Source organism: Lipotes vexillifer, unplaced genomic scaffold (genome assembly GCF_000442215.2).
Source record: "Lipotes vexillifer unplaced genomic scaffold, Lipotes_vexillifer_v1.1 scaffold1332, whole genome shotgun sequence".
NCBI classification, from domain to species: Eukaryota; Metazoa; Chordata; class Mammalia; order Artiodactyla; family Lipotidae; genus Lipotes; species Lipotes vexillifer.
In genome coordinates, this window is record NW_006785374.1 from 302,367 (window position 1) to 327,206 (window position 24,840).

General features: G+C 41.9%; 1 protein-coding gene and 1 pseudogene across 1 annotated transcript in view; one reads left to right on the top strand and one right to left on the bottom strand.

The window, feature by feature from the left end:
• The window catches only part of NEBL (nebulette), a 346,434-nt gene that overhangs the window by 250,214 nt on the left and 71,380 nt on the right, over window positions 1–24,840 (bottom strand). The gene's annotated exons all lie outside the window — the stretch shown is intronic.
• Window positions 1,767–3,125, top strand: LOC103091111 (elongation factor 1-alpha 1 pseudogene; annotated as a pseudogene).

A 24,840-nucleotide genomic window follows, 5' to 3' on the forward strand; every position in this document is an offset into this window, starting at 1 on the left:
CCATGGCACAAACCCCATTGTTTCCCACCTGGATAACTGCCCCTGACACCTGATGGGGCTCCCTGCATCCACCCCTGCCTCCTACAGTCTATTCTCAACAGAGCGACCAGACAGGACTTGTAAAACATAAATCAGACACCATCACTCTTTTCTTCTCGGTTAGTGGAAGTCAAAATTCTTAAAATCTTCGAAAAGAACTTTTCTGTTTCCTGCTTCTTGCAAGCCCCACCTCCTTTGCCCTGTATTCTCTCCATTCATTGTTCTTACTTTTTCCAACACACCACCGTGCTTCCACCTCCTATCTTTATACTTGCTCTTTCCCCAAACATCACAGCTCACCCTCTCACTTCCATCAGGTCTGCTCAAATATCCCCTCTTTGAAGACCATCTCTGACTGTCCAGCATAAACTAGGAACCCACCCCTCAACCCAGCATTCTCTTTCGCTGCATTACTGTTTCCACAGCATCAAGCACCAAGTGATTTGTGAGCTATTAACCATTTTTTTTAATCTGTGTCCTTCCACTAGAATGAAGTTCCATGAGAGCAAGGGAACTGCTATATCCCCAGCTCCTCAACTGGAGGAGCACTTAATACACGTGTTTTGAGTGAATGAAGAAATTTAAAAAGGAGGTAGAAATCCCCAACATGAGGTGACATTTGTTTTTACGTAAATAGCTTTTTCACAACTTCATCTACCTAAATTTCTCCAAAGTTGGCACAAGCACAGCTCAGTCTCAGCCTTGCAAACATTGTGGCCAAAAAAAAATAAAATAAAATAATCAGGGGCTTCCCTGGTGGCGCAGTGGTTGAGAGTCCGCCTGCCGATGCAGGGGACGCGGGTTCGTGCCCCGGTCCGGGAAGATCCCACATGCCGCGGAGTGGCTGGGCCCGTGAGCCATGGCCACTGAGCCTGCGCGTCCGCAGCCTGTGCTCTGCTACGGGAGAGGCCGCAACAGTGAGAGGCCTGCGTACCGCAAAAAAATAAATAAATAAAATAAAATAAAATAATCAGAGATCCTACAGGAAGAAGTAAAACTCTTCAGATTTACCCCCCAGAAAGTATGCTAATATCATTCTTCCTTTAAATGATGTTTTTGCCCCTAAAAATGGGTGCGTCCTCCTCGGCCTCACAGTCCCTCGGGATTGAGCCACCTACATAAAGTGACTCTTTGGCATCAGTTTCTCCTCTGCAGAAGTTGTACCTGGGTCAGCTCTACAGATAATAATCTGTAAATTATCACACTTTACGTGAACCTAAGTTACAGACGCAATCACATAGCCATATGAATCAAGTGTCTGCTTCAGGATGAAATGACCATCCCAAAATGTACTTTCCCAACATGCAAAATGCAAGCCCAATGAAAAGAGCCAAGATGGAAAATGAGGATACTGAAGCAGTCAGTGATGAAGATTCGGATAGTGTTCTCTATGTACACAGCAGCTGCATAATTTGTGAGATTTAATTTTATCAGACTGACTTCTATTTCATGTGCCAAGTTTTTTTCCGTTAGGATTTCAGCAGGTGCAATGTGACAAATCAATACAGCTAACTTCTTAGCCTCTGAACTAAGAAAACTCTCTATCACAACGTGTTAGGGTGAAAGACAGAAAAAGTTGGGGGAGGGGAAGCAGGAAAAGGCAATAAAGAGAAAGAAATGAGATTTTAAAAGGAATCTGGCTTTTTCGCAACAGGCTTGCCACCAGGACACAGGTGTCATGAAAACCACTGCTAAACCTAAGCAAAAATGGGAAAGGAGACATCAATATCGTTGTCATCGGACACATAGATTCGGGGAAGTCTACCACTCCTGGCCATCTGATCTACAAATGTGGTGGGATTGACAAGAGAACCACTGAAAAGTTAGAAAAGGAGGCTACCGAGATGGGAAAGGGCTCCTTCAAGTATGCCTGGATCTTGGACAAACTGAAAGCTGAACACGACCGTGGTATCACCATTGATATCTCCCTATGGAAATTCAAGACCAGCAAGTACTATGTGACCATTACGGATGCCCCAGGACAGAGAGGCTTCATCAAAAACATGATTACAGGCCCATCCCAGGCTGAATGTGCTGTCCTGATTGTTGCTGCTGGCGTTGGTGAATTTGAAGCAGGTATTTCCAAGAATGGGCAGACCAGTGAGCAAGCCCTTCTGGCCTACATTCTGGGTGTGAAACAACTAATTGTTGGAGTTAACAAAATGGATTCCACTGAGCCACCCTACAGCCGGAAGAGACACAAGGAAATTGTTAAGGAAGTCAGCACCTCCATTCAGAAAACTGGCTACAACCCCGACACAGCAGCATTTGCGCCAGTTTCTGGCTGGCATGGTGAAAACATGCTGGAGCCAAGAGCTAACATGCCGTGGTTCAAGGGATGGAGAGTCACCCGTAAGGATGGCAGTGCCAGTGGAACCACACTGCTTGAAGCTCTGGATTGCGTCCTGCCACCAACTCGCTCAACTGACAAGCCCTTGCATCTGCCCCTCCAGGACGTCTACAAAACTGTTGGTATTGGCGCTGTCCCTGTGGGTCGAGTGGAGACTGGTGTTCTCAAACCTGGCATGGTGGTCACCTTTGCTCCAGTCAACGTGACAACTGAAGTGAAGTCTGTTGAAACGTACCATGAAGCTTTGAGTGAAGCCCTTCCTGGGGACAATGTGGGCTTCAATGTCAAGAACGTGTCTGTCAAAGATGTTCGTCGTGGCAATGTGGCTGGTGAGAGCAAAAATGACCCACCGATGGAGGCAGCTGGCTTCACAGCTCAGGTGGTTATCTTGAGCCATCCAGGCCAAAGCAGTGCTGGCTATGCACCTGTGCTGGATTGTCACACAGCTCACGTTGCTTGCAAGTTTGCTGAGCTGAAGAAGACTGATCATTGTTCTGGGAAAAAGCTGGAAGATGGGCCCAAATTCTTGAAATCTGGTGATGCTGCCATCGTTGATATGGTTTCTGGCAAACCTATGTGTGCTGAGAGCTTCTCTGACTATCCTCCTCTGGGCCATTTTGCTGCTCATGACATGAGACATACGGTTGCTGTGAGTGTCCTCAAAGCAGTGGACAAGAAGGCAGCTGGAGCTGGCAAGGTCACCAAGTCTGCCCAGAAAGCTCAGAGGGCTAAATGAATATTATCCCCAACACCTGCCACCCCAGTCTAATCAGTGGTGGAAGATCGGTCTCAGAACTGTTGTCTCAATTGGCCATTTAAGTTTAATAGCAAAAGACTGGTTAATGATAACAATGCATCGTAAAACCTTCAGGAGGAAAGGAGAATGTTTTGTGGACCATCTGTTTTGTGTGTGGCAGTTTTAAGTTATTAGTTTTTAAACTCAGTACTTTGCAATAGAAACAACTTGACCAAAAATCTGTCACAGAATTTGAGATTCATTAAAAAAGTTTAATGAGGGGGAAAAAAAAAAAAAAGGAATCTGTTATGTATGCCCAGGAGTGCTCTTAGAAATTTTGTTCCTTTGTTTCCATATCTGAAGGATTTAGATATGTGTCTTATCCGGCCAACCCCTAAATTCCCCACTGGTCTATTTATTACTGCTACACACAACAGAATTAGGACTTGAAATGGGATCTCTGGAAGGTAACAGTGCTGTGGCATCAATTTTTTTTAACGTATTGAGTATTTGAGAAGAGTGTACACCTAAAGAGCACAAAGAAGGGAGGGGTGGCCAAGCTGTGGTCAAGAAGATGAATCTACAAGAATGATTTTGCTGCAAAGGAGAACCAAAAGTGGAAGTTGAGTATATAAAAGATAAAGCATTGGAAATAAAGGTTGCATGAAAGGCCACAGGTATATGAAAGCCAGAGTGATTTCAGCTTGGGGACACTTGGGACATTACTATATATGCCCAATTGCTCCAGGGACTGAAGGACGTAGCAAAAGCCCTGGTGTTTAAAAGAGAGGCTTAACCACACACGCAGTTACGATCTTGTTCCCTTATACCTTCCACCTTATTTCTAACCTCCTCGGGTGTCCACCCTTGCACACGTCACATGCATGGCCCTGCTCCTACATCGCTCCCCATGTGCCATCAGGGACACAGGCTGTGGCTTCTGTCCTGCATGGTACCTAATGCTCTAAGTTTGCAATTAATATCAAACCACTAATAGTTATTAGAGACCTAATATTTTAGACTAACATTAGAATTACATTTAACTAAATTTAATAAATAAATTGTAATGAGTAACATGGAGCTGGAATGTCTCTTTAATGAAATCCATGGAAACATGACTGAGATTATCAAGGTTTTCTATACAAACTTTTAGAATCAATGTTGGTTATATTTTCCTTCTGATTCCCACTGTAGAACAGAAATGTTTTTTTGTTTTTAATTTTTATTGGAGTATAGTTGCTTTACAATATTGTGTTAGTTTATACTGTACAGCAAAGTGAATCAGCTATGTATGTGTATACACATATCCCCTTTTCTGGATTTCCTTCTCATTTAGATCACCACAGAGCACTGAGTAGAGCTCCCTGTGCTATACAGTAGGTTCTCATATACAGTAGGTTTTATACATAATATCAATAGCGTATAGACGTTAATCCCAATCTCCCAATTCATCCCACCACCTCCCTTTCCCCCTTGGTACCCATACGTTTGTTCTCTGTTCTGTGTTTGTTCTCTGTTCTCTACGTCTGTGTCTCTACAGAAATGCTTTTAAATATCTCTGGAGTTACAGTTAGGTGTTTTTTTTTTCACTTGGGATTTTTGTTTTATTTTGTTTTGCTTTGTTGTTTAAAAACCACAGCAATGATGGAGGCTTAAAATAGAAAACTAGTACCTATTTAAATATATAGTAGAGGTCAAAAAACAATCTGAATTCAAATGAGATTTCTAAAAATACATACATATTTCCTTTCTGATTTCTACAGATTTGTTCACTCCTTAAAAACGTTTATGCTATTTTGGGATTTTTACTGCAAAACCAAGATAAGCGCTGATTTTTATCTGTTGAGGGTGTTTCCTACTCAGAAAAACAATCCAGGTCAACCACCACAATCATCACAAACACAACGGCCAAGGATACAGAAAAAGAAAATTCATGAGTTCCCATCCAGCACCTAGGGATCTGACTCGACTCTAAGAAAAAATTAATAATACGCACAATCCCCTTCAGTTTTATTGACCATTTAAGGCAACTGAAAGTTTTTATTAACTTTTACTAATTAAATTATTCTGCTTCTTTATTTAAGTGTTAATGAAGTTTTTAAAGTAATGATTTTAGGAGATGCATTTCTAATTACTATTCCTAAAAATATTGCAAACCATGTTCTTACCACATCAAAATTAAGCAATTACCTATAAATGCGCATAATTAGAAATGCAGTATAAATCCTGTTCTAACAAACCAAGCCACTGGGTCTTAAAGATAGGATAATTAGCACAGAAACTATTAAATGGGTGCTATGGTGATAGGTGCCATAGAGATGTACAGACAGACGGGGTGAGGGGAAAAAGCAGCCCGAAAAAGGAAATTGATTTGTGCAAGCAGAAGAAAAACAATCTTGAGAATGAGATAGGCAACTGGAGGGAAGAAACAAATCAGCAGAGGGGCTTTTTAACTGATATTAGGAAGGTGTGTTGTAACAAATATTTAGTACAGGTAGTTCTCCCTATATATCTGAGTCTGCCCAATAATGAGTCATTGAAAGGGTTTATTCCTGGATGGCACTGAACTATACATGGAAGCGCCTTTATGGAACAGGGAGAAACCTCACTTTGTGTGAAGAGAAAAATCTGACCAACAGCATACACTTTAGTTTCAGAGGAACACAGAATCTTTTCCAGTCTGTTTCATATTTACATCGTGAAACTGATCATAATTTTCTCTAACATACAAATGAATAAAAGTGCTGTTTTGTTTTCTTCAAACTTGGCAATAATTTGGGAGGATCTGAGATGATTTTTTTAAAGCTTGTGTTAGAGGACAAAAAATTAGGTACACAGCCTCAACCTCATAAAAAGCTGGGATTATATGACTGTTTTTCCACGCACAGTACCTAAAATGAGTTAAGTACTTAGCAGGTGTTCAGAAAGTATTTGTTTAAGAAGAAAGAAAGATGGGAAGGACTGAAGTGTTTCCTTTTGAACTGTAGGCAGAAACTGTTCTAAAACATGTTCATGTCTTAACTCATGTTTCTTATTGCAAAAGCAGCCCCATCAATCACTGATGTCTTCACTCAAATCCAATGGCATTTACTGAGCACCTACTATGTATGTGGATTGTCCCTTTTGCGTCTGTCACTCAGGATTAGTCTTTAATCCTGCAGCTGCAAAGCCCCAGGGGCCGTGAGCAGATGGGACTAGTAATAGGATTTCATTCGACCCAGTAACACTTTCACTCTATCTGGCACGTTATTCCTGGAACAGTCACTGGAAAAGAAATTGCACTAGGTAAAAACATTAACAAAGCCGGGATGATGGGTTTCAGTCGAAATTGCATGTGACAAGTTGCTCTTCTGGTCTTACCATCGGCAGCTGCACACCTTTCTTCCACCCGGTTCCGTGTTAGCCTTCCTCTCTATCCTTCCACACCTGCATCCTCAATTCATCCTCCTCTTAGACTAATAGTTCTGCCAACCCAGGATCCATCAGTCTCTCCACATCAGCATTAAGCTGTATGGAAAATGAGAGAGTGAAGAACAATCTTCCTAAGACTTGGGTCACTTCCCTCCATTCTCATAGGCTTGGATAACTCTATTTAAAGTCCACTCGGCTTCTCCCCCCTGCCTCGTAAGAAGAACTTCTTAAAGATGCCAAATTTCTTTTTCCCCAGACTTTTACCCACCAGACGTATATGTTGCAGTTGCTGGAAAAATATTATTAAATGAGAACTTTTTCATGAAACCAGTAATCATCACCCAGATAAATGAATAAATTTGCTACTACTGCATTTCTTATAAAGATGATAGCAACTCAATGTTGATCAAACTTATTCTTGCTAATGCTTATAAACAAAAATAAAGGTTAAGAACTAACAAAATTTAGTGATTAAAAGAGATCGTTTTAAAGTAGAAAAAACAGGAAATAGAACAATATACACTTTTTCTAAGACAAACCTGTTTAAGATATTTAGCTAAAGGAAAATGACACTGATCCAGAAACGTAAATGGCTAGTAGAGAATCACTAATAAAGAAGTTTTATTTTAAGCCTCTGAATTTCCTCTCAAAAGCCAAGATTTTAATATTCTTGGCTTGGACTTACTGTACTAAAAACACGGTAACACAAGGGAGAGCAATGAGGCGTTCCTTAAGAGTTCATTTACTAGGTCAAGTGTGCATTAGAATCTTAATTCTGATCTACAAAATCATTATTCTCTTACAATTTAACTGAATATTTATATCCATGGACTATTTTAGGACACTTCAGAATTATTGTCATCATGCCCCATTTGCTCCATCTTTAGAATGTTCAGAACACACACCAAAAAAGTTTAAAGGCCTATGTTTCTGAAATAATTTCACTTTACTTTTAAAATTGAATACATAAATGTCTGAGAGTGCTCACGGGCGCAGCCGCTCCGCGGCATGTGGGATCCTCCCGGACCGGGGCACGAACCCGTGTCCCCTGCATCGGCAGGCGGACACTCAACCACTGCGCCACCAGGGAAGCCCTGAGAGTGCTGTTTTTAAAATTCACTTTCATGACAAACTCTTTATATTGAGCCTCAAACTGTAATTCATGAGAAACTTCTAAAGCTGAATTACATGTCCAACAACTGCCATGAAATTGGAGACACAGAGTTTCCTCCAATCATGAGCACCTATAAGGTTTCTTTATATTATAAAAAAAAGAAGGAACAGGAGGAAGCGGGGAGAGAAGTGTACAGTGAAGAGAAATAGGTGTGTGTAGCTAAGAGACAAGATGGAATTTGAAAGAGCCGTGAGACCGTGGCTTAGAAAGATTAAATTTACTCCGCGTGACTCCAAAAGGCAGAAAAGGGACCGTTAGCACAAAGTCAAGAGAGGAGAGGGGAAACTCTCAACTTACTGTGGTAAAGAAGAACTTCCTATTAAAATGGTATATACGCACTTATGGAGTAACAAACTTAAGATCTTCAAAGGAATTCTAGTAGAATCTGAAAGACTACTTAGCATGGACACTGAAATTGTGAATTTCTCTACTGGGTGGGAAACAAGGCTAGGAGGCCAGCTCTGTGATTCTCCACTTTACCTTGTGTATAGTCACGTGTGTTGAACCCTTCTATAAGGTCAAAAAAGTGTAGGTGAGCACTTTTAAATAAATGCATTATAATTTACATGTCCGGGATGGACGTCTGCATTTTGGTGTTCAGCATCCATTTTCCTCCTCTGGTAGCATCAACTTGCTCTTCCCTTTGGAATGACCCAGTCCCTCTAGTCTGAGTGTGGTTGGTCAAAGCCCCACCTCTTCAGTTTGTCTCGTCCTCCTGGCCACAGAGATGGGCATGTGACTAAAATCAGACCCAGGCAAATAATCTTGAAGTTTTCACTCAAACTAATGGGGAAGGAAAACTCTTTCTGCGGAGCTGGCTAGGATATAAGGCTGAAGCTTGCTTAAAAGCTATCTTGCCATCATCATAAGGAAAGAGCCTGCCCGGAAAAGAGGTAGGAGAGAGAAGAGCTGAAACCTGATGATAACCTCAGGACCCACTGACACCTGGGCTTTTCAGCCATCAGCTAGCAAAGCAGTACATCCTCTCTTCTGCTTTAGGCTAGTTTGCGTTGCCTTTCTGTTACTTGCAACCAAAAAGTCCTAACCAATGTCAAGGGAGGAAATAATGAGAAAGGGAGCCTGAATGTCTAAATACTGGCTAATAATCTAATTCTGTAAGTTTCGACCTCTAAAACCTAAAATATTTAGGGTACCTCCTGGTACCGTTTGAACTTTCTCATCTTCTTCATCATGACTATTTTCCAATTCATATGGAAGCAGCTTTTCTCCCAGCTTTCTGCCTTGGTTTCCCTTAACCTCTCAAGACGTTCTGTATTGGTTTCTCAATCTCCCAAGAAAGAAATGACATGGGGCACTTCCAAGAGTGATCAGCTGTCCTGTTCACACAGAACAGCCAACTCTCTCCCCTGTGGCATCAGGCTCACACAAACCAACTAGAAATTTTCCCTCTAAGTGAACAGACTGTTTCAAAAAACACAGGATTCCAGAAATAGTTTGTCAAGCTGTCCAGGTTTGCTGTTATGAAACCAGTGCCCAGGCCAAAAGAATTAATCTCTTTTCTCCCTGAATCAGAATTTTCTCAATGAGCCTTAGGCCAATTAACCAGGGAGGGCATCCAGAATCTCATCACTCCAGACTTAAGTCTTCTGCTGTTTTGAGCATTTCTAATCTTTCTTTACATTTTCTAAACAAACTAAGAAATGCTCGATTTTACACATTTTAATACAACCTGGCACGGGTCACTGGTCATCAGAATTGTTTCTACCCCTCTATAGAACAAAATAAGGTACAAAGAGATTAAAATGCACATACATGTATTCATGTCTGATGATTATCTAACAATATTAATCACACCATCATTTTTTACAGAAGACATAAACAAGTTTTCTGAAAGAATAAGTCTTAACGCCATTTTCCCCTGTTAGTGCAAGTCACATAAATATCCCCTACCACGTACTTGTGGCAGCTTAGCCGAAACGCAGGCCCTCGTAATAGAAACGAAGCATCGGATTTGCTGCACACAGTGCCACGTCCACACAAAGCCTCACACTTCGGACAGGAAGAGAAGAATAATACTGTATCCACTGGTAGCTGCAGGGGGACTTTTCGGGAGACAAAATGGCATTACTTGAGTTGGAATTTGGCCAGGACACTGGGGCTAAATACCCGGACTCTTGTGAAAAGTGCCCTGGGATTGTTAATGCCCTCCAGTCATCAGGACCTCAGTTTTGTGTCTTCTATGAAAAGAAAAGCTGATTAGATCATTTAAGTAAATCTCTCCGTGGGCTTCTTTAGCTTCTGATTATCTAGGTATGCTTTAATCACCGTCAAGACTGCCCCGGTGAAAATTAATGGCAGATTAATGTGAGACACTCCAAAAGATATCAAACCACCAAAATATATACCTCAATAATCCATCACATATATATTTTTCATTTGTTCCCCAGGGGATTAATTTAGAGACCCAGTGATTCCTACTCGGACTAAATCATGTTGTTTTAAAGAGTACATAATATCCCAATTATCCTGTTACCCTTATCTTTATGAGTCTCCAAAGGAGGGATAGCCTAAGTGGGGTGATTAGATTTAATACCACAGCCCTGATCCAAGGTCCTGTTTCAACAGACACTCTTTTTTTTTCCCTAACAATTACTCTGAACATTAAATCTTCTATGTTATTTACTAAAACACCATAATAAGACTTTAAACACAATTATTCATTTCCTTTGCCATAGAGAAATCTAGACTCTATTAAAATTCCTTAAGGGAATAAGAAGAAACTGAAAATCTCATTTTAGGTGGTAATAATATTCATAAATACTTTATACTGGCATACATATATAAGAAGGGAAACATTTCTTGTATTACGTGAACAAATTCTCTTTTAAATACAGGACTGGGGGGAGGACCCTTGAAAATATTAGCAAATGAGTTCTTCCTCCCCCTCTTCATCACTAGTGTCTACAAAACCCCAAAATGAAATGAATTCATTGATTTCTTCCCCTTTTTTCCCTAAATCTTTATTTTACCAACACACTCATTCATCGGCCTGAATGAGTTGTTTTTGTCCTTCCCAGCCTTCACAGAAGGATGTTTTAAGGTTTTCTCTGGCCCACAGGGCAGCTTTGCTGACTCTTGGTTTACTCATCTGTAAAAATGGGAGAGCTCGAAGAGATCAGTGGTTCTAAACCCAGGCTGTGCATTCAAATCACCTAGGATGCTTTCAAAATTTAAAAAAAAAAAATTTCTTTTTAATCCCTTAACCCAGCCCCCCGAGATTCTGATTTGGTTGTTTTAGGTTTAGGGATCCAGCATCTATCCTTTTTAAAAGTTCTCCAGATGATTCTAATGTGCAGCCAGAGCTAGAAAACAAAATGACTGAATTAGTGTCTCCAGTTTCTTTCAGTCCTAAAGCTCTCCATGTCCACCTATTCATATAAGGACCACTTAGCTAACATGTCCAACACACGGAATGGGTTGGTTTCCTAGGGCTGCCACAACAAATTACCACAAACCTGGAGGCTTAAAACAACAGACATATATTCTCCCACAGTTCTGGAGGCCTGAAGTCTGAAATCAAGATTTTGGCAGGGTTGGTTCTTCCAGGAGGTTCTGAGGGAGAATCCGTTCCATGACTCTCCCCGCATCTGGTGACTGCCAGGCCATCCTTGGCGTTCCTTGTCTTCTGGAGGCATCACTCCACTCTCAGCCTCCATCTTCACACGGCCCTCCCCTCTTAGGCCCTGTGTGTCTTCTCCTTTTCTGTCTCTTATAAGGACACTTGTCATTGGATTTAGGGCCTACCCTAATCCAGGATGATCTCATCTAGAGAGCTGCACCTTCATTACATCTGCAAAGACCACTATTCCAAAGAGGATCACATTCCGAGATTCTGGGCGGACATATCTTTCGCGGCCACCATTCAACCCGCTCCCCTGGAGGTGCCACTTTTATCAGAAGCCAATAACAGAATCCTCTGAAACAGGTGCTAGGACAACTGAAAGGTACACTGCACAGAGGAGACGGGCCACGGGGCTTTTGGCTGCCATCACAGGGAGAACAAGGGACAGAAGGAGGAGCGCACAAAGGGTGCCCCAAGGTGGCTCTGAGCCAACTCCCACCAGCAGCTCAGGACTCAGCTGTCAGGTCAATTCTACTCTAGTTAGAGACAAAACGAGCCAGTACCTCCGCTATGCTGGGGCAAAGAAGCGCGTGCTGTGTGGCCTCCATAAAGAGGGACCGCAGAGTTGGAAAGGCTTTCCGTGACCGCTCAAGAGGCTATGCGTTCCTCAACCCTGGAAAAGGACCCTTGTTTTTATGTTCAATAATCTCACTACCTTCTTTCTCCTACTATCCCCCCCAAACAAATCCTCAGACCTAATGGATTTCCATGAATCCTGTTATACGTAGCAAGGAGGAAAAGAGACAGTGATGCTATAAAATGCCTACTACAACTATAATCTTGTTTTTATGCCAATTCATGTTATTGCTGTCTTTTAAAGCCATGCTCAAAAATCCTTGCCCCGGGGGCTTCCCTGGTGGCGCAGTGCTTGAGAGTCCGCCTGCCGATGCAGGGGACACGGGTTCGTGCCCCGGTCCGGGAAGATCCCACATGCCGCGGAGCGGCTGGGCCCGTGAGCCATGGCCGCTGAGCCTGCACGTCCGGAGCCTGTGCTCCGCGACGGGAGAGGCCACAGCAGTGAGAGGCCCGCGTACCGAAAAAAAAAAAAAAAAAAAAAAATCTTTGCCCTTTCATGGTTTCTCCCCACCCCCAGGCCTATGGACCATCCCAGTTCATATCCTTTAGCATAAACATGCATCATTTTAAGTGTGTCTGCTTGTACTTATAAATATGTCTACTCCACACCTCCTATGCCTGTTTAGACCCAGGCCCAGTGAGGTTGATGGCTCATCACAGGCAGAGATCCTGCCATCGGCTTCTGTGGGATTCCTCCAAGACACTGATATTGTCCTCCTCACAGAGGATGCTGTTAACTGAGAGACTATTATATTAGTGCATCTCTCGTCAAATGCTGCTTCTCATTTACTCATTTAACTTCTTTTAGGACTATCACCCAAAAAAGAAGAAGAAAAAAGAAAATAAGATAAAAGAACTGTTTCTCTGTTCTGAAACAAGAGTGGCATACCCACTCTCGAAACACAATGATAACATTTTGAATTACAAACCCATGAAAGGATCTAGCAACGAATACTTACATAAATAAATGCTAAGGAGAAAACACCTCTGGAACACCCACCCATTTCTTCATTTCTTTAAAATGGTTGGAGACTAGCTGGGCTGTGTAACTGGCTGATAACAGGTGAGCCGTAAATGGAGAGCTTGTTTTTCTTCTCCAATCCCCTGAAGTAACAAGACCTAAGAACAGCTCCGTCGTTAACTTGATTACCTGGGTCTCACACGGTTACATCAGTGATCTGTGATGTTACACCAAATGGCAATGATTTCACATAACCAACCTATCACACTGAGAAGAGGCGGCAGGAGGTGTTTTACACTTGCAAACCCAGCCCTTCCCGATGATGTGGCTGCCCCAAAGTAAAGATTCTGCCCCCCGCTCTCTAGCATGGACTGCCTGTCCAGAGGGTAACCTTCATTTTCTTCGAACCTTAGCTTTCAGCAGTTGTCTACTAAGTTACATCACTTGAATGGTAGATTTTCTCAGCCCAGGGTATCATCCACTTAAATCATCAATCCACTTAAATACAGCCACCCTAAGAAAATATGTGCAAATCCTTTATCTGATAAGGGATGGGTATCCAGAATACACAAAGAACTCCTACAACTCAACAACAAAATAACAAACAACCCAATTTTAAAATAAGCAAAGGACTTGAACGGAGGTTTCTCCAAAGGAAATCTACAAATGGCCACTCGTCACATGAAAGGATGCTCAACATCACTAATCATTAGAGAAATGCAAACCAAAACCACAATGAGATATCACTTCACACACATTAAGGTGGCTATTATAAAAAAAGAACACTAACAAGTGTTGGCAAGGATGTGGAGAAACTGGAACCCTTGTTCATTGCAGGCGTGTAAAATGCTATAGCCGCTGTGGAAAATGGTATGGTGGCTTCTAAAAAAAAATTAAACATAGAACTACCATATGACCTAGCAACTCCACTTCTGGGTATATATCTAAAAGAACTGAAAGCAGGAACTCCAACAGGTATTTGTGCATCCATGTTCACAGCAGTATTAATCACCACAGCCAAAAAGTAATCCAAGTGCCCACTGATGGGTGAATAAATAAACAAAATGTGATATATATACAATGGAATACTATTCAGCCTTAAAGCGGAAGGAAGTTCTGACACATGCTAAAACACATGAATCTTGAAGACATTATGCTAAGCGATTTAAGCCAGTCACAAAAGGACCAATACTGTATGATTCCATGTATATGAGGTACCTACACTGATCAGTTCATAAAGATAGAAAGTGGAATGGTGGGGCTTCCCTGGTGGCGCAGTGGTTGGGAGTCCGCCTGCCGATGCAGGGGACACGGCTTTGAGCCCCAGTCCGGGAAGATCCCACATGCCACAGCGGAGCGGCTGGGCCCGTGAGCCATGGCCGCTGAGCCTGCGCGTCCGGAGCCTGTGCTCCGCAACAGGAGAGGCCACAACAGTAAGAGGCCCGCGTACCGCAAAAAAAAAAAAAGAAAGTGGAATGGTGGGTGGTTGCCAGTGGCCAGGAGGAGAGGAAGATGGGGAGTTACTGTTTAATGGGTACAGAGTTTCAGTTTGGGAAGATTAAAAAGTTCTAGAGATGGATGGTGGTGATGACTGCACAACAATGTGAACATACTTAATGCCACAGAACTGAACACTTAAAGACGGTTTAAATAGTAAATTTAAATCATATTTTAATCATAATAAAAAGAATATATTAAAATAATAGCCATCCAAATCCAAAAATTATCTACATTATAATATTTATTTTTAAATTAAGGTTGTTAGAGTCTATCTTGCTTTTTGTTCTGAGCAGTACTGAAAAATCATGCTTCATCTACCTTTCTTTTTAAAAAAAATTAGGAGGAAAAAGAAATAAAAGCTTCTTACCTCACTTATCCCCTTCATATTTGCTGCACAGTAAGGTAAGTTTTAAATTACTTTTCATAGTAAAAATAAAACCACTGTCATTTTCATAGTTAGAATTCATCCGATGTTCTGCTGGTTCCACTCACCCTCCTGGTTGTTCTGTGCCTCACTTCCATCTCATTCCGAAATCCCCTAGCACCCGTCCCTCCCACCCAATACACCCAGAAGGTAGGAGGAAATCTCTCTCCTCTGGGGTTAATGCCTCTCAGGCACAACAGGATTGATAAAGCTTTTAGCAGCCCAACCTATGGGCTCCCCAACACCATTCACGACCACAAGAAAGTGCTTTAGCTCTCAGGAAAGCAATACCACAAATAGCCAAACTATCGAGTAAAATGAATTCTGCAGAGTCAGAGTCACAGCAGGGACGATGAGAGACTGACTCTAGAATTCTGTCTCTCAACACAGTCACTATTCTGAAAATCAGGAATGGAGGGGAGGGTGGATATAGAAAATGTGTTCTATAGGTGAGAAAAAAGACAAGTAATGGGGAAAGCAACAATTGAGGCTGGAAGTTCATCTCACCTTTTGCATCTAAAAGTAGACCTAAAAATGAAAACAGCAGCATAAGTACAAATATATTCTTGTCTTAATGACAGAAGAATGGACAAGGATGTAGTAGACATCTGCATATCTTGAAAATCTTAACAACCTGTGTTACTTACAAAACGTTTGAACAAGTAAAATGTATTTTTTTAATAATAAATTTTCCAAATCACTATGGTGAGCACTTTTACAATCAGAAAAACAAATCCTCAATATAAAAACTGAAGATATCACCGAGTACAATAAATGTTTTCCTTTCCTAAATATAGTCCTTTTTATTGTCTATACTATTTAGAATTGTCTATAGTATATATCATCCTGGACCTTCATTCCTGGTCGATGCACCTCGAAATACTTCTCAAATCCCAGCACACAGCCCCATGCTGCTGTTTTTACAAATGACCTGTATACACATACGCAGAGGTATCTACCTCCATGACATGCTCAGTTGGGCAGGCCTTCAACAGTTTCGATTGCTTAATGAAGAAGAATCATCCATCTATACTTTGCCACATGCCAGAGGAAGGTTCATTTCCCAGATCATTCTCTCTCTATCCAGCCAAGGAAAATATCCTTGATCTTATTTTTAGAAAAAGAAAGAGACAGAGACAGACACTTGGGCAATGCCCTGGAAGAAGTTGCTGTCTTAGTGTTTCCACTTGCTGATTAGCCTGGTGCCACTTGGTGGCACTGTTGATTCCAGTTTGCTCCCTGATCCAGGGGACGGGTCTATCAATTGATCCAACCATAATAAGCACGTGTGACTCTGGCTGACAGCCTTAATAGAAACATCAGAATGTCTGTATTCCTATCTCCCAAATATAAATGGTAAATCTTATAGTAAATGCCCTTCTCTTAGAACCTTCCCTTGCTTTTCTATCTAGAAATCCAACCTTCCCATGAACGTGCCTATCGGCCTGCCTCCATGAAACCTTCCCTATAAACTCTGGCCAGAGTCTCTCATAGGGCATGGCAATCTGGGAAAGTTATCTTGGGCACCGCCCTGGTAGAGAGGCAAGTGGGCAGGGACTGGGAAAGAAAATGAGTTGGTGAAAAGGAAGCAGTGCCACCATCTTGAGATTTTTTTTTTTTTAATACAATATAAAACACAGGGAAAACAACACTTTGATACTTTCATTTATGTGATTTATTTGGTGGGTGCTTTCACTAAGCCTCCCAATACACCTGTGTGACCATCCTATTCTAGAGACAGGAAAGGGAGATTGAGATTCATAGGGGTTCAGTAACCTGCTCAACGGCAGGCACACAGAATTTGTGAGTTGAAGCCTGGAACCTCATCCTTTTCTCCAAGTCCCAACCCCACACTGCCTTGACATAACAGGGGCTCTGAAAGAGCTCCCCAGGTAAATATACACAGAGACCCAGCAACCTCTAACCCAAACCTAAAGACTGAAGTGGGGCAACTACCCCTCAAGAAGGTCTGTGGCTCCTATCTTCATTTACGCACTCCCCATGCGCCCCACAAACACATAATCACACATATTGAGCTGCATATTCCTCTATTTGTTCAACTTTGTTTTCTTCCTTCAAGATTGCCAAAGTTGTGAATTTTTTAAATATTTCAGTCACACAAACATTTGGAGGAACCAACACACACTGACATACATGATCATTGTTTTGTTCTCTGAACCCCTCGGGGAAGCTCTGCCTCTATTCTACGTTGGTCTTTCCTTCTTTGTATAATAAGGGGACGTGACAGAAGCCTTGAGCAATGACAAGATAGAATGCTCAGGGGAGGAGCAGAATATGGATATTTTATATCAATAATTATTATATTATTGCTTTGAACAACATGTATTACGTTCTTTAGTGGTGAGAATAGCATTATATGATGTTGCAGCTAGTAGCTCTGATCACAAATCACCATCAGTGAAGGATAAAACACAGGGAGATATTTCTGGTGGCTGTGATCTTACTATCAGCATTTAGTTTATGATGCGTATAAAATATGACTGACTATAAAAGAATGATGCTAATCTTTTAACAAACACCACAACTTATATGTACAATAAAAGAATGTCATCACCTTCTAACTGGGTGCTTTGGAACATTATATACATATTCTTGAGGCTGCTCAAAACCCTGTGAAAATCCCTCTTTTGATATTATATTCAGTGCCTGAGACATATACTTTTGATTCTTCTCAACGGTGGTAAATATTCATACTTTGAGGGTGGATTTCATTTTTGTAAACAGCTGAGTCATCTGGAGCTAAATCTGATACATAAGCTGGAGAAAACTGAACCAAAAATAAGATTCATTCATTGAATTACTCAACAATTATTGCATTGGACACTATGCCAAATGAAGATAGCCTCAGCTCTTAAGGGGCTCACAGTGGAAATAATACCACTTTCCCAAAGATGTTTAAGTAGCTCTGGTTGCTTTTAAGTAGGACTATGACAGGAGAGTAACAAGGCTGGGTTTCTGAACTGGCTCGTAAAGCAGTTATAAAAGCAGTCCCAGAAGGAGGTGTTCCAAACCTGTTTGAGCAACAGAACTTCAGTGGCATCAATGGCACGAGCATGTGACCTCCCAACAGGGCTATTCCAACAAAGGATGCTCACCCAGAGAGTAACATTCTGGTATGTGTTAACTTTACAATTTGATCCAGTATTACTTTACCATCACATCTACTAAGCCCAGCAAAACTGCAGTTATGTGTTCTGATACTGAATGATAAGAAATCTCTCCATCTGTTTCCTAAGCTGGCCTAAAAATCAATGTGGCCACCATTAAAGGTAGGCGAAAGCTATAGTGCCTTACAGGATGGCAGAGCCTCCCAGGGGTGTGGGGTGCGAACGACAGCCAGCACAGTGACATGCAACTTAGTACATATGGGGGCGGGGGGGGATCATATAAGTACATATATAGAAGATGACAGGAGCCAGGCTTTTCACTGTCAAAGAAGCGAGTTACAAATATGGAAAAGGAGAAAACTGGAAATGAAGATACTGGTATGAACTCACAGATATAGAAATTAATGATATTTAACACACACATAAATATAAATATATATTTCCTAGTTCTGACAACTAAGAGGACTAGGAAGCAGCAACACCCCAATAGCGATAAGCATACCTAATGCCCTAATGCTTGGTTTCTAAAACCATTCTTCACTAAAAGAAACCAGGGATCCTTGGAGAAATAGATGATTCCAAAGATGGACAGGGAGAATATCAGATGAGCCTAGAATATCTTAATGTGTCAGAAACTAAGGAGGTGCCTAAAGAATAACAGAATTGTATCAGAAAGACACAGAAACTTGCTTATATGGGGTCACACTAGCCAGGTGTGGGACCATTTTAGGACCAAAATAAACGATAACAGTGATGGATTATAACCCACTGAATGAAATAGGAAATCATAAGTCTGTACTGATAAAAATACATGAATGGGGCTTCCCTGGTGGCGCAGTGGTTGAGAGGCCGCCTGCCGATGCAGGGGACACGGGTTCGTGCCCCGGTCCAGGAAGATCCCACATCCATGACCAAATACCAGGGAAGCAAAGGTTGAAGTACCAGGTAACTTCAAAATCCATGATGGAGATGGAGCCCTAATTCCCACCAAGACTCACACAATGGCAGATTCTCTCAGAATAGAATGGTGGTCTAGATATTAGGTAGCCAAAAAAAAAAAAAAAAAAAAAACATGAATGAACAAATTAAAAGTCTGGTGAGAGGACCGGGATGCATATCTAGTCTCAAAGGACTCTCAACAAAGTTCGTATTAATTACAAAGGGAAAAAAAGTCATTTTACAGAGGAGAAGGCTAGCAGACATGACCTTAATCAAGTGATTAAGTGAACATCACCAGTAATGGATCAAATCAAAAATGTGTGTCACCTGGTAGGAGGCAATGAAAAGAATACAGCACCATGTCCATGGAATCCCTGCCTGCGATGCCTAACCTCAATACAGTCATGAAGACACATCGGCCAAACTCAAGTTGAGGAACATCAACTGACCTTCAAAATCATCATGAAAGTTACTGAATGACTAAGGAATCGTTGCCGGTTGAAGGAAGCTAAAGAAACAGGACAAGGAAATGCAGCACATGACTCTAGACTGGATGCTTCTGCTGTAAAGGGTATTACTAGGACAACTGGCAAAACGGGAATGGGGTCTGAGGGTTAGATGACAGCAACAAATCAATAGTAGTCTCCTGATTTTGATGGTTGTACTGTGACTATGTAGGAGAATGCCCTGGCTTATAAGAAAGCCACACTAAAATATCCGGTGGTGATGCGGCATCGTGCTGGCATCTTACTCTCAAATGGCTCAGGGGCAAAATAAATGTTTTTTATAGCGTACCTTAAAACCTTTGTAAGTTTGAGATTTTTCCCCAAAAAAAGTTTTAAAAAAAGAATGTGTAAAGAGAGTAGAATAAATAGTCTGATGCTGCAACTGGCCATCCCCTCATCCCACTCCATTGCCCAGCTTGGTCCTATACCAGCGAACTAGCACAGGAGGGAAGAATACTGTCCCTATCCCTAAGGACTTGAAAATACGCTCATCTAAAAAGGGAAAATTACAGGAAATGCAGGAGGGATGTGCCCTTTTCCTGCTGACTGCTTCACAGACCAAGGACCACAGCAATGAGTAGAAACATTAACACTTAGCAGAGGCCAGCAGAGCCCCGTTGGGTATAAAAGCGTTAAAGATTTTTAGGGTATAAGAATATAAAGTAAGTTAGGAGGGCCTATCCAGGCAGACCCCAGGGCAGCATAGAGTGACCCCAGGGCAAGCAAGAGCCTATTTAAATTGGCTGAATTGTGTAGCTGTTGTATCTGTCCAGGAAGCTTCCCTGTCCCTCTTCTGGGGACAGAGCCCACCCCTCCCCACCACCACAACAGTCATCTGTTTAAGGGGTACATATGACCCACAATCCGAGTTCTTCCTGAAGTATGTATACAACGCTAGAAGAAAGACGCTCTCTTTGCACTGTGGTCACTCAGCTCTCCCTACAACTCTAACAGATCTGGTGCCCTTCCAGAGCCAGTGTTCCCTTTCTTACTGAAGCCACTGTGGACTGGGTTTCTCTCACTTGTCCCCACAGAGTCATGACTAGTACAGCTGCCATCTCAGAAAAAGACAGTCTCTGGTGTAAAGTTGTAACCTGAATTTCCAGCAGCAGGTCCCACATACCTGGGTACTGTATGCTGGTTTCCAGGCCCTAACCAACTGCTGGATGCATAAACCAGCCACTGAGGTCTCAGACTGATGGAACTGAGATTAAATCCTAGAGTCCAGAGAATGGGAGTGGCCTTGAGTCGTCCTCAAATTTCTCTGCCCCTTTAATTCAACCACAAATGTCCGGTTCTGCTCAGTACATCTGTTTATGGTCTGGGTGTTGGATGCAGTTGTATACATTGTTGCCTTGTTCCCCAACTGCCTTATATATACTGTTCCTCTCCTCGGTTACACTTTAACTCTTTTATGGGCAAGAACCTAGACTCCCTTTCTCTCTGCCTGCTGAAGGGACACTCAATAAACACAACTGAATGGCTGCCCAAGTATAAAAAGATCAGATTAAAGCTCAAGGCTCTGAGTGAAAAAATGAGACTAACAACAGCTGAAGAGTCTCACTACAAACTCACAGTGCCTTATTCGGGATAGACTTCCAAGAAACACTGAATGAATGAAGTGACCTTGCCGTCTTCCTCCTGTTAAATCCCCAGCAACATTCGCCAGAGCACCGGGGTCACACACTCCCGCCCGGGGCGTGCCTGCTTGCTGCCAAACCTTGACGTGAATTTAACCACCTGGTCTGGTCATGGTTCTTGGTCAACTCATTAGGAAGCCTGGCGGGGAGTTTATGCATGGCTAGCCCTGTCGCACATGAATGCTTTTTAGAGAAGAGACCAGTGGGTTAGTGCAGAAAAATGTGAAAGGGTTATGCCCATCTGATCTCCTCTCTGCTTAGGCAGCGTCACCGTGCTTGTCACCCTTGCTGTGCCGAAACAGCTTCCTCCCAGCTGTGAACCAATACCGTGAACTCTTAGAAGACAAACGACCGCAGATTTGGAAAGAATCACCCTCTAAAGCTGCTCAACTTCCATGTGAGGACCCCTTTTCTTTCTTATGCTCCATCGCATTCTATTCTTGAAATCTCCGTATTTTTTCCAAAAGTATAATATACTTCAGAGACTTTAAGTTACATGAGCTTTCTTCTCACTGTTTTAAAAACACTGAATTTTTTACAAGAGTATTTTAAACAGCGTTTTTAAAACACCAAACACGTAAATGCTCATTTAATTAAGACATTAAAACCATTTTTTCTCCATAAAGATTAAAAAGTTTACTTTTGTTAAAGTAAAATTTTATTCTAATATAAATACACAAATATGAAAAAATATATATATATATATATATACAAATGAACCCCATGACAGCCAGACAACAGGATATTTCTTCCTCATTGGCATCATACTCTGCAGGGTAGACAAGTCACTCAGACATCATGAATAAACATAAAAATATTTTACATACATTGGGGAGAGGTGGAAATGGAAATATGCACTTTTTCATTTAGGATTTACTTAAAATAGGCTACATCTGTACTTTGCCTTATCTTCAAAATACTCCCTTGATAAAATGTATTTTGAAAAAAAATCCATAAATATGTTTTCACTGGTCAGGATTTAGTATTCTACTGGTGCAGTGGTATAGAAAAGAAACTAAAGAGACAGGAGCAGGACTGTTGATTGTGCTTCACCATAATTTTCACAGGAATTTAAAGGTTCAATTCTATGCTGTTTATTATTAGGGCCAATATAAAATAGAGCTCGTTTTGTATTTAGTGTTTTGTGTTTAGAAATACCCCATAGTCAATATTAGCTTATGCAAAGCTGCACAATTTGTGTAAGGAGAAATCAATGACTGGTAGCTTTCTAATTTTGTAGCAACTGAGTTAAGACCCCATAACTCAAACAGCATGATGCTATTTCTACAAGGTTATCAATGCTCTGTATCTGTTTCCCTGAAAAAATTTTTCTTTAAAACACTGAAACCAAAGAATGGCCTGGAGATTGTGTTTCTGAAGGTGCAAATTAGAAATCAGACTTCTGGTGAAACTAAAAATCAAGAATAGTTACCAGTAATAAGGAATCTAGTCACAGCTCGTATAACTGCCAACCCTAGGGAAAATGGAAAGCCAACCTCATCTCCCTCTAGAACCACAGGCCTTGCCCTCACCACAAATATATCACACACTTTCATGCCTGGGCAACTTGGTGCTCACTAGCTGTTCCCCCACCCCCAGGGTCAATCCTAACCAACTTGTCTGTCTGCTAAACTATCCATCTAGACTCCCAACTACTTCTTTTGCAAAGGATCTTTCTTAATCCACCATCTGCTCTCCCTCACCAAGAATCTGCCTGCCTCTCTCCTCTGAGCTTCTATCACATCTGGATACACCTACAGGCAAACACAAGACACAGTGTTCGCATTCATTTATTTTTCTACCTCTGTGTACTCCTGGAGGACAGAGACAGTTAACATCTCCTTGTGCCCCCAATGACTAGCAATGTCTAACGTTGTCAACAATAAGTTTGTTGAATGACTGAATGAATGGGGTTTCTGAAAACTAACACTGTTTTTTACCTCACTTTTACTTTTTTTTTCTATATATATATTTATTTTTGGCTGTGTTGGGTCTTCCTTGCCGTGCACGGGCTTCTCATTGCAGTGGCTTCTCTTGTTGCGGAGCACGGGCTCTAGGCACGTGGGCTCAGTAGCTGTGGCTCGTGGGCTCCAGAGCGCAGGCTCAGTTGTTGTGGCGCACGGGCTTAGTTGCTCCGCAGCATGTGGGATCTTCCCGGACCAGGGCTCGAACCCGTGTCCCCTGCATTGTCAGGGGGGTTCTTAAGTACTGCGCCACCAGGGAAGTCCCTCACTTTTACTTTTTATGGTTAAGTTTCATAAGACAACCCTGCCCTGTTGGGGTATAATACATAATTAAACTTTTCTTCTTGATGACTCAAGTTCATCCTCATTCTATAAATTATCACTGAGGCCCTCTGGCTACTGATTCATACAGGACTGCGTGCTGCAATCCTAAAAGCCTCCCTATGGCAGGGATTTATGAACTCTTGGGTCACTTCTTAAGTTTTCTGTCTCCTTTTTCAGACTTTCTCTTCACCCTGTTTTCAGTAGAACTGCCTCTAGTAGTGTTCACAATCCACCTCTCTTAATTAGTAGCCTGTAATCCGCTAAAGCAGAGGAATTTGATAACTAAGCTTGTTAAACCTGTGCAACTAAAGCTAAAGCCTTTGAATTGGTGCCTATAAAGCAATAATGTCTTGGGGCTCCGGTATTTGGAATGTGTGACAGCTACTTTAGATGTTTGAGATCTTGGAAATTACATGACATTTTCTCCACCCTGGTTTGCAGTCCTGACCTCCACATAATTGAGATTTTATAACAATTAAGCACCTGAGATATGATTTTCCATAATCCGTCATTAGAAGAAAAAAAATTCACATGGAAATCACTCAGAAACTGAAAGTTTAAAATGAATTAAATGGCTCTTGATACATTCTGAAGTAAGCTAGTCAATTTCTGTTCTGAATCTGACCATTTGTAAAACAGAAAACACCACAGTAGATATTGTCTATCAATCAGGATAGGCTTGATTATGCTGTGGGAACAAACAACCCAAAATTATCAGTGTCTCCCACTGACAGCAGTTTTCTTTCTCACTCATGCTACATGTCTACCACGAATCACCTAAGGGTCCACATTCTCACCCTGGGACCCAAATATCTATCTCCATGTTGTCACTCCTAGTGTACAGGAAGAGATGCAGAGCACCACATATACTGGTTCACAAAACTTCTGCCCAGAAGTGACTCCATCACCTCTGCCTTCATTTCACTGGCAAGGTAAGTCAATGGCCATTCCTGAGTCCAGCCAGGCCAGAAGGAACAATCCTCCTGCAGGGAACGGAAGCATGGGAAAGGAAACTGGAATATTCGGTCAACAGAAACACTGTTGACTACAGTGACTATAAAAGAAGGGAGGCAGATATCTGTCACAGGTGCTGCCAGCAAAGAATAATGACAGCACCCCTTCCCACAGAAGATGGACTTGACCTCAGAATCTCGCTGACCCCAACATTCCAGAAAACTGACTGAGGCTGGCAAGCGAAATAAAAAGTATTTGCCAACCCTTCTCCAGAGTCGAATCATCAATCCGGTGTCCGGGGTTAAAGGAAGGCTTCCCAGAAGTAACATCTGAAATGAGCACAGGCGACGTCCTAAGCGGGTAACCAAGACGAAAAGGCTGTTTGAGGCAGAAGCAGCAGCACATGCAAAGCTCTGGGGGTGGGATGGCGTGGCTCAAAGTGAGGCTTGCACAGCACACTCCCCATGAAGGACGGAGCTGGATCTCACGTGGTGACAGACGAGAGTGAAAAAGTGAGACATAACGAGACCGAGTTGATCTGACAGGATCTTATAGGGGTTGAAGGAGAAGA